Source organism: Dermacentor silvarum, chromosome 10, assembly GCF_013339745.2.
Source record: "Dermacentor silvarum isolate Dsil-2018 chromosome 10, BIME_Dsil_1.4, whole genome shotgun sequence".
Taxonomy (NCBI): Eukaryota; Metazoa; Arthropoda; class Arachnida; order Ixodida; family Ixodidae; genus Dermacentor; species Dermacentor silvarum.
In genome coordinates, this window is record NC_051163.1 from 58,309,519 (window position 1) to 58,320,325 (window position 10,807).

Below are 10,807 nucleotides of genomic sequence, written 5' to 3' on the forward strand. Positions count from 1 at the left end.
AACAAAGCGAAACTAACGTAATCACGAATTCGTGTCTATCGCATACACTGTTTTGTTCGTTTTCTCGTAAAGCAAGATAACTTTTGATGAGTTTTCGCAAACAAAGCTACACAAAGGCTAAAGATAATTTTCACCCCGCAGGGGCGTCTGCGCAAGCAGGCGTTTGGTGAGTTGCGCCACCACGTACCCGAGCACAAAAGGGTTGGACCCTCCCGCGTGTAGCCGTGCGCGGCTGAGCCGTGCCTGGGGAAAGGTGGATCCTGGGGGTTGAGCCGATGCCGGGTGTTCGGACCTTTATGGCCCTCCGGCAGAGGCAACACACCCCTTTGGCCTCGGCTTCACATAGACGGCACCCCCGGACTGACCCACCCGGGGGAAATCGGCAGTTGCCTTTTCCTATCCTCCTCTTCAATCTTCGTCTTTTTCGCTCACTTTCAATCTTTCCTGTCTCCTTCTCATTTCTGATTTTCCGACCCTCCAGGCAGCTAGGGTTAAACTTGTGTGAGATAGCCAACCTTGGTTATATCATATTTGGTTATAGTGGCTGTGTACAGCTGGCGTAGTCAGGTCTTGTTTATAACAACCCTGTCACGTCCCCTTGTTGGGCTCCGCGGTGGGCGGCTGACACCGCTGCCGAAAACACGCTAATTCGTATGGCTTCCTCATACGTTAAACTCCCTGATCGCCCTCTCATGAAAAGAGGGCGCACCGCAGAATCGTTCAACTTTTTCACTAAGACCATTGAAATTTTCCCACGTTTCCACGTGATTCACAGTGAATCCCCCGGCAAAACCGTAAGAACAATATCTCATTTTGTAGTTGCTAAATGCCTGACTGACTCTCTGGGTCCTGGATACAAAGTAACGAAAATGACCAGTGGTGACATGCTCCTCGAAGTCCGTAACAAAGCTCAGCACGAAAATCTGCAAAAACTTGTCTCGTTTGGTGACACCCAAATTTCTGTAAGCCCTCATCGTTCTATGAACAGTACACGAGGGGTAGTGTCAGATCAAGACATATTGGAACTAACTGAGAAAGAGCTCCTAGAGGGCTGGAAAGAGCAACATGTCACGAATGTACAGCGAATCAAGATCCGGCGAGACGACAAGGAAATTCCTACAAGACACCTTATACTTACTTTTTGTACTAGCACGCTCCCTGAACAAATTGAAACAGGTTACATGAAAATAAATGTCAGACCGTACATTCCGAACCCTCGACGCTGCTTTAAGTGCCAAAGATTCGGTCACGGCTCTCAGAGCTGCCGGGGCCGTACTACCTGTGCAAAGTGCGCATCCCACGACCACGCTGCGGACAACTGTAACGACCCACCCCACTGTGCAAACTGTGAGGGTGAACACCCGGCATATTCACGCTCCTGTCCCTCATGGAAAAAAGAAAAAGAAGTTATAACACTTAAAGTAAAAGAAAACATTTCCTTCAAAGAAGCACGAAAACGCCTCTCATTTGTGGGGCCTTCTTTCTCCGAAGTGGCACGGCAGGGGGCAGTGCCACAACGGTTCTCGGCGGCCGCTCGAACCACGCAAAGTGGCCCGGCGGTAGCGCCACCCGCCCCCACTGCGGGATCAGCTAGTGCTGTTCCGCCATCCAGCAAGAAGAGCCAGCAGTCCTCCATGCCTGCAGGCTCTACGACACCTAGGGCCTCTGCTCGTGCAGAGAAGCCCGAAACACCCGCAAGCTTGCGCCGCGAGCGGGCATCCAGCGCCTCGGCGGAGGTGATGGATACATCACAAAGCCCACCGGCGTCTCAGACGCCGACTGATCGGCGCAGCTCTCAGGAGCGCGCCAAAAAAGACAAACCCCGCATCACGGGGCCCGGAAAGGGCCTTGTGGGCTAACACAGATTTCCCCTCTTAAACACACAGCATAAAACACTTTCACTATGGATACACAAATACTATATTGGAATGTCAGGGGTCTTCTCATAACCCTCGATGACGTTAAAGAACTCCTACATAAACATAATCCAAAATTTCTGTGTGTTCAAGAGATACATCTGAAACACACAAACACAAATTTTCTTCGCCAGTACACCATCTTCCGGAAAGACCATGACGAGGATAACGCCTCGTGCGGCGGTGTAGCAATCGTTGCAGACAAGTCTGTAGCTTGTCATAATGTAGCCTTACAAACACCCCTTGAGGCAGTGTCAGTTAGGGTAGTTCTTTTCAATAAGCTGGTAACTGTCTGTTCTATATATATGCCCCCAAGCTTTCACCTCATCAAAACAGATTTTTACAACCTCATAGATCAACTGCCGGAACCCTACCTACTCGTGGGGGATTTTAAGGCTCACAACACATTGTGGGGAGACTCCCGATGCGACGCGAGAGGTCGACTCATTGAAAATTTTCTTCTGACCTCTGGTGCCTCCCTTTTTAATAAATAGGAGCCGACCTATTACAACGCCCAACACGATTCGTATTCATCCATAGATCTTGCAGCTGGATCTGCTTCCCTTCTGCCTGACCTTGAATGGAACGTCATTAAAGATCCTTTTGGAAGTGACCGCTTCCCTGTAACTTTAAACCTAATCACGCAGCATGATAACCCTCCCAATATTCCTCGATGGAAATTAGCATCCGCTGACTGGGAGCATTTTAAGAAATCAACTTATTTGCCACGAGATTTTATAAACAATTTTAGTATCGATGATGCTGTGGCATTTTTTACCGCTTTTATTATTGATGCTGCTGAAAAGTATATCCCACAAACGAATGGTGGTTCACTTAAAAGACGTGTTCCCTGGTGGAACGAAGATTGTAGAGAGGCGCGAAAAAGGCATAACAAGGCATGGGGCATATTGCGTAGATCACCAACTTCAGGAAATCAGATTCAATTTCAACGCATTAAATCGCAGGGAAGGCGGACACGACGTCAGGCAAAGAGAGAAAGCTGGGTGAGGTTTATCTCGGGTATAAATTCCTACACACAGGAGGCAAAAGTGTGGAATGGCGTAAGAAAGCTAAAGGGGCAACAAATTCATCCGTTGCCTCTGGTTAATGACCAAGGGAATACCTTGCAGGACCAGGCAGACTGTCTTGGGGAGCACTTTGAGCGTGTTTCAAGCTCAATCAATTATTCGCAACCCTTTCTTAAATATAAACAGAGAGAAGAATGTAAGCCATTCGTACGTAAACGTCGACAGAACGAACCATATAACCGTCCTTTCAGCATTGCTGAGCTGAGAGCTGCCTTGATCGCATGTAAGAGCTATGCGCCGGGACCTGACAGAGTCATGTATGACTTTATTAAGAACGTACACACTGATACACAACTGACACTACTCTCACTTTTCAACACTATTTGGGTTGCCGGATATCTTCCATCTGCATGGAAGAAAGCGATTGTGGTCCCTGCATTGAAGCAGGGTAAAGATCCTTCCTCGGCGGCAAGTTACCGCCCCATAGCTCTCAAAGTTGCCTGTGCAAGCTATTTGAAAAAATGGTTAATCGACGACTCATACATTTCCTTGAACTGAACAAAATGCTTGATCCCTATCAGTATGGCTTTAGAGAAGGGCGATCCACAACTGACCATCTAGTGCGCATTGAAGAAAATATCCGGGACGCATTTGTACATAAACAGTTTTTCTTATCGGTATTCCTCGATATGAAGAAGGCGTATGACACAACATGGCGTTACGGAATCTTGACAGACTTGTCGCGAATGGGCATCCATGGCAATTTGCTAAACCTAATAGAAAGCTATTTGTCTAATCGTACCTTCCGCGTCAAAATCGGCAACGTATTGTCACGTCCATTTATATAGGAAACTGGTGTACCGCAGGGAGGTGTGCTCAGCTGCAGACTCTTTATCGTTAAGATGAACACACTCCGTGCCTCATTACCACCGGCAATTTTTTATTCCGTCTACGTAGACGATATACAAATAGGCTTCAAGTCCTGTAACCTCGCTGTGTGCGAGAGACAGGTACAGCAGGGCTTGAACAAGGTGTCCAAGTGGGCAGATGAAAACGGGTTTAAAGTTAACCCCCACAAAAGTTCTTGTGTTCTTTTCACAAGAAAGAGAGGCCTGATTACAGATCCCTGTGTAGAACTGTATGGACAGCAAATACCTGTGAAGAAAGAACACAAGTTTTTAGGCATCATACTTGACTGTAAGCTAACTTTCATTCCCCACATAAAAAATCTCAAAGAAAAATGCCAAAAAACAATGACCCTAATGAAGATTCTATCTCACACAACATGGGGCAGCGACGGGAAATTTCTAATGAATCTTTACAAGAGCCTCATTAGATCGCGACTGGATTATGGTGCTGTAATATATCAATCTGCTGTCCCAAGCACGCTAAAGATGCTAGATCCCGTTCATCATCTAGGTATCCGCCTGGCCACCGGCGCTTTCAGAACAAGCCCTATTGAAAGTCTATATGTAGAATCGAATGAATGGTCACTCCATCTGCAGAGATCATACACCAGCTTCACATACTTTCTCCAAGTCCACTCTAATCATGAACACCCGTGTTCTCAAACCGTTAACGATTTGACGTGTACTACACTTTTCCATAATCGACCCTCTGTGAGACGTACGGCCTTTCTCACTGCGTGTGAGAGAACTCAGCGAAGAAATGGATGTCCCACTTTTCGAACACCGCCTAATGCCTCCAGGTGAGCTACTACAGCCCTGGGAGTGGCAGGTGATAGAATGTGATGTATCCTTTGTAGAGGTCACAAAGCACGCTCCTGAACTTGAAATAGCAATGCATTTCCGTGAACTCCAATCAAAGTACTCTTGCTCTGAATTCTACACCGATGCGTCAAAGTCAGATTCTGGCGTATCTTACGCGGCTTTTGGTCCTTTTTTTTCTGAATCAGACGTTCTGAACCCTCATACGAGTATTTTTACTGCAGAAGCCTATGCAGTACTGTCCTCTGTTAGACACATTAGGAAATTTAAACTACAGAAGGCAATAATATTCACGGACTCCTTAAGTGTCGTAAAGGCACTAATGTCTTTAAGGAAACACAAAGATCCTGTTTTCATTGAACTTTACTCATATTTGTGCAATATTTACTCATCTGGTAGACATGTGACAATATGCTGGGTTCCTGGTCATAGATCCATCGACGGTAATGTGATTGCAGACCAAATGGCCACATCAATTACATCTCAAGCTACCAATGTTAGCAGTGCTATTCCCGCCACAGATATCAAGCCTTTTTTGCGAACGAAACTGCGAAGCCACTGGCAACGCATGTGGGACAGTGAAACAAATAATAAGCTCCACTTGATTAAGCCACAGTTAGGTTTCTGGCCCTGTACAACTAAAACACGACGAAGTTATGTCCTATTCTGCCGTCTGAGAATAGGACACACATCTGGAACTCACAATTTTTTGCTGACTGGTAACGAGCCTCCAACCTGTGGTCGATGTGGTGAGAGGCTGACCGTCCTCCATGTCCTCCTGGAGTGCCGGGAAGCCGAAACAGAGAGAAGGAAACATTTTCCTCTTGCATACCGCTACCATATCCCTCTCCATCCCAGTATGTTTCTTGGCAAAGAACCGCTTTTTAATATCAAAGCAGTCCTAGGTTTCTTGAATGACGTGGTACTACATGTAATTAGCCCTAGATATTCGTAGCACATCCTCCCGCGAGAGGATGCTGTTGCGATAGTGTTTAGTATAACACATGCCTCCAGGCCTTTATGTTCAAGGGCTCTGTTAAGGCAATAGTGCTTCATGCCAATTTTCGCATCGGACATATTTTGCAAATAGTAACATTTATTTGCAATGCATATTTAATGCTTATAACACACGACATTAGTCATTCCCATAATCTTATTACCTGTAGATTTTATGCACTTTACAGCGACTATTTTTAGACCCCTTTACAGCCACGTCATATCCACCACTCGCAATCCATCGCTTCAATTTAAACTCTAACGTTGGCCTGGCGCTCTTTGGTCATTACTGGCCCTTGCACCATTAAACCCCATATATCATCATCAAGATAATTTTCAGGTATATTGGCAATCGTGATAAGGTGCCCTCAGCATCCCCCAATAATCCGCCTGAAGATTACGCTGTGGTAGTAACCAACAACACCTAGATAGCACAGGCCTACAAACTCAGATCTATAACGTCATTGTGGTAGGAGGACGACCTATAATCGGTGTGCGGGGCCGATATTCGAAATACGCGGGCTTTTCGGTGCTTGTGCTTGGCGTGCGGGGCCGAAAAGCGCGCGAGTGAGCGTCGCTGGTGCGCGTGGACGGTGCGCGTGCCGGGAGAGACCATCTGGAACGACGGGGCAGCCAAGCTGACAGAACGGGCAGTGCAGCGAGATGGAGCGGACCGAACGCCGGCCCACGTTCCGGCATCCCGGTCCTGTACTGCAAACCGGGCGCCGCCCCGGCTTCTACCATCGTCGCGGGTCCTGCGGAGCTGAGCCTCGTCCCCGCTCACACGGCCGCTGCCGCACTTCCAGGCTAGGGCTGCCCCGGTTTGCAGAACAGGACCAGGGCTCTGGGTCGTGGCCCGAGCCCGGCAGCACGGCAGCGGTCGTGCGAGCGGGGACGAGGCCCAGCTCAGCAGGACCCACGACGATGGTAGAAGCCGGGGCGGCGCCCGGTTTGCAGTACAGGACCGGGATGCCGGAACGTGGGCCGGCGTTCGGTCCGCTCCATCTCGCTGCACTGCCCGTTCTGTCAGCTTGGCTGCCCCGTCGTTCCAGATGGTCTCTCCCGGCACGCGCACCGTCCACGCGCACCAGCGACGCTCACTCGCGCGCTTTTCGGCCCCGCATGCCGATCACAAGCACCGAAAAGCCCGCGCATTTCGAATATCGGCCCCGCACACCGATTATAGGTCGTCCTCCTACCACAGTCATGCTACCTGGCTCGAAATTTCCATTGCCTAGGCTGGTGTGACGAAAGCGGTGACGTCAAAATCACTTGCTTACGCGGAGCATCCTTATTAGATTCTATGGCAGTCGGGCCGAGTAGCATGACGTCCTGGGTCGGAGTGTGTAGGCCTTGTGCTGTCAAGGTGGTGTTGTAGTAACTGATAAGAAAACAGCCATGAACACGGCCATGTATGTGAAATATTGGCGGGCAGCACTTTCTTGGCTGAAGTAGGAGGCACAGCTTTGTAATGCAATGATGGTGACATGGTTATCACTGATACACTAGTAAAATCTCAAAATATATGTAAAAAGTGGGCGCAAGTGTGACCTGAAGATGCTTCCCTAGTGCCTAGTCCTGCTGCACTCCAATTCAGGAAGAATCAACTGTGGCTGAAATAAATACAAATTTTTTTACAGGCAAGCTGTTAGCCTCTATTTGGTCGGGATTTTCGGTGTCCGATTGCGCTATGCTAAAATAAAAATGCTGGCCTATCCCAGAGGCAGTGCAAAGAAGCGGTAAGCGCACAGTTTGCTGCTTCTCCAAGAGACATTCTATGACGTCATCAGGTGACATCAGTTGACGAAGACGTCCTCGCGTGACGTCACGCTTCACGTGATGACATCATCAGATTACGTCATGAAGCGATATCGTCACGTGACAATGCCATTATTCTCGTATATTCGAATTAAAATTGGAAGCTGTCATGGCTGAAAGTTGTTTGTAAGTCATACTTAACGAGCAATTTAATTAGTTCAATAACGCACTTGCGCTTGCTGGTCGACCTAGAGGAATGAGCATGTACAGGTATGCAGTACTTCCGCACATGTGCGTGCGCGAGCGCTTGAGATGGCGGTGCTTGTCTAACGTCATCTCAAGTCGGTTGTGCTTGTCTAACGCCGGCAACAGCTTCGCTGTACGTCCACTGAATCACCAGCGTTTTTTTTTTTTTTTTTTTTTTGCCATGTTCTCCTTCCAACGCCATGGAGTGCTTGGCGCAAACGGCTTCGTGTGGGCCATCTTTGTATTCATGGAAAAGACAGATTCAATGGCATTCTAGGTTCTTCGTTAGTGGGATATAGCATTCACAATAATGTAATCGCGCGAAATTTCAGCATTTAGCACTTCAGTAACCCAACTGATAAAACGAAATTCCGTAACCGGTAAGAGAACGAGGTGCCTTTTTTTTCGTTACCATAGCAATAGATATGCCAAAAAGTAATTTTTCCTTTACATTCGCACACTATAAAGAGGTCACAGTGCAAGAGAAGCGCATTCTTGTGAACTAAATGATGCTTTGCCACAAACTTGGAACAATGCTTTCGGGGAGGAGTGGCTTCTGAGCACCAATTTCAGAGGCCAATGCAATTCTGCGGTCGAATGCGAAAACAATGTGCTAATGGCAAATAAGTTGAGAAAATTGCGGTGCCTTAGATCATGCTGCTATTGGAGTGCAAAAGTTCGGTGGCGGAGGAATCACTACGCTTGGTGACAAAAGCTTCGCAGAATAGGGTTATCGTGCCACGCGCCCTGCATTTCCCTTGCAGACTCTTCTTCACATACCATGGACAAAGATGCGGCCGACGGATTGCGGGGAACAACGGCCGCGCAGTGGCTACAAACGTTCAGTAGATAACCCGAAATATTCAGGGGAGGCCTCTGTACTAGAGGCCAACTTATTCACAACTGAATTTCCAGTGAAGCTGTTTCTTTGGAGGAGTTGCAACATCGAAGTTACAGTTTCCCGTAATTATATCACATACTTTAAAACGTTCCATAATGACCACAACTTAATTTTCATATGAAATAAGAGCCTCTATAATCAACTGCTGCCTAAGTATCTGACTGAAAAGCGACGACAGATGTGAAATCTCAAGCACGAACGAGAGAAGCGATACAAGGCAAGCATCTAGGCGCCGTAGCTCTGACGAAGAGCTCGCCCCTTCGGCTTCGCAACGTGAAGCCATTGATCTCATCCGATCATCTCTCCCCGTTTTTTTTTTTTTTCGGCGATATTATCACAAAGAGACGCTTGAGCGTTCTGAAAAGTCCTTTATTTTGTGATAGTCGGTGGTTGTTTCTGAAGTTTCGAAGTTTCCGCCATACTTCACAGGCTTAGCGGCGCAATCGGCAACGGCCAATGACATTGCAGCTACAATGCGCGCCGCTAGTGAGGTCGTCCCGCAAACACTCCGTCGGCGGACTTGCCGACGCTCGACATGCCGTTGCGGGAGGCTTGCCACTTGTACGTGTTTCCTGCGCCAAAAGTTTCAAGACAATAGCATTCGCCTTCGCTCCAATAATTTCTGCTACGAAATATAGGAAGCGACATTAGCGAGGAGAATAGGATACGTGGGGCTCGATTTTTTTTATTACTTACAACCAGACAAAGATAAGAGAAAGAAAATAACACCACAGAAGCCAGATGCTATATCAGATGTATTACTTGACTCGGCACGCGTTTGCATCAGCGCCAAAGCGTGCGCGCAGAAACAAATACTTGCGGCAGCGTCTGGTCGACTTAGCTGAATATATGAAAACTCACAGCTGTCTTGAATTCAATTACATGCACCTGTGCACAATCCCTTGATCAGTGCTGCAAAGTCGCGTATTCAAGTGCATGAAGTAAAGGATTATGAGTCAGTTCTCCTGTTTCGAAAGCATACCATGTTTCAGACATATTGAAATATTGTAGGCCGTCCTCACGAGGTTTGGGGCAAATGTTTTAAAACTAAGTAATGCTTTTCTGCCCTGCACCGTAACACAGAGTCAAGAAGACCTATAGCAAGAGCGGGATGTATGAAGGATAAAGAGGGAAGACATCGGCAGTGAAGGAACAAAATAATCTGTTTTGAAGGCGTGTTAGGATTTATCTGATTTGTGGTTTTGAAGAGATCGTTCCAAATACCAGGATTGTTTCCAGAAATACCAGTCCGTTAACGTGTTAATCAAGCGGCGAAAGGGAGCGAAAGCTGAATAACGTGCCGCGTGTGTAAGCGCCCCATGTGCTCAAAGTTATTTGCTCAATTGAGATACGGCGTCTCGGATAGCCAGATTGTAGCTTTAGGGCGTTCAACATAACTTTGATATTTAGTTTTACGTAAAATGGCACGAAATGCATTACAGTGCGGAAGCTATTCCTATGTGAATAAATCACACCTGTGCCAGGCACTGGGTAATCATGGCCAGAGAAATGTGCCCTCTAATGTCTTTTCTCATGGTGGAGCTTCTCTTGCACACGAGAGTGCCTACAATAGAAGCCGCATAAACGCGTTTACATTGCTGAGGGGCGAAGAAAATTTTTAGCACGACTTCAATAGTCGAAAAGGAGGAAACATTTAAAAAAGGTGTCGTCATCGTAAATCTAAACGCGAGCAGATAAACAAAACTGAGCAGATCACATGCTACGTGTAACTGTATGGAAGTAGAACGTGCAATCGTCCTTCAGTGGTTTACGAAGCAAGAGCCAGCAATTCGTGACGCGTCATGAAATGCTTGTCACGTAGGTCATGAAACAGCCGCCTAAAATGACAGTGACCCCGCGAAAGAAAAAAAAAAAAAAGGTCGGGTCCATGACGTATGCGTCACGTGATCCTCCAGCTCCGGTATGGGAGAACGCAGGGGCTTGACGGGTGTCTATTGGAGAGAGAGTATGTTGGCGCTGAAGCTCGCCTCCTGAAATCATGGTTTCACGGCACTGATTTTTTTTTTATCTCGGCTATTAAAGAACCAAAGTCATTGTCGTACCGGATAACTTTGATGGTGTCTCTCATGCGATGTGATCCGCCTCCAGGATACGATCGCTGGCTTGCGCTACTTGCCGTAGAAGATCACTTGCTTGTCGGTAGCCCCGTTGAAGTGTCTAAGTTCTCAAATGACTCGAGTCTTTCAGAAGTCCTACCCTTCACGGTCGACGTAA

The 10,807-nt window shown here is 47.4% G+C and overlaps 1 long non-coding RNA gene across 1 annotated transcript; it reads right to left on the reverse strand.

Moving 5' to 3' along the window:
* Window positions 1-3,867: 3,867 nt before the first annotated feature.
* Window positions 3,868-5,777, reverse strand: LOC125940525 (uncharacterized). Its single transcript, XR_007463725.1, has 2 exons — window positions 5,375-5,777; window positions 3,868-4,099 (listed from the first exon to the last, which is right to left on the reverse strand). It is a non-coding gene; the product is annotated as an uncharacterized LOC125940525 (long non-coding RNA).
* Window positions 5,778-10,807: the final 5,030 nt, after the last annotated feature.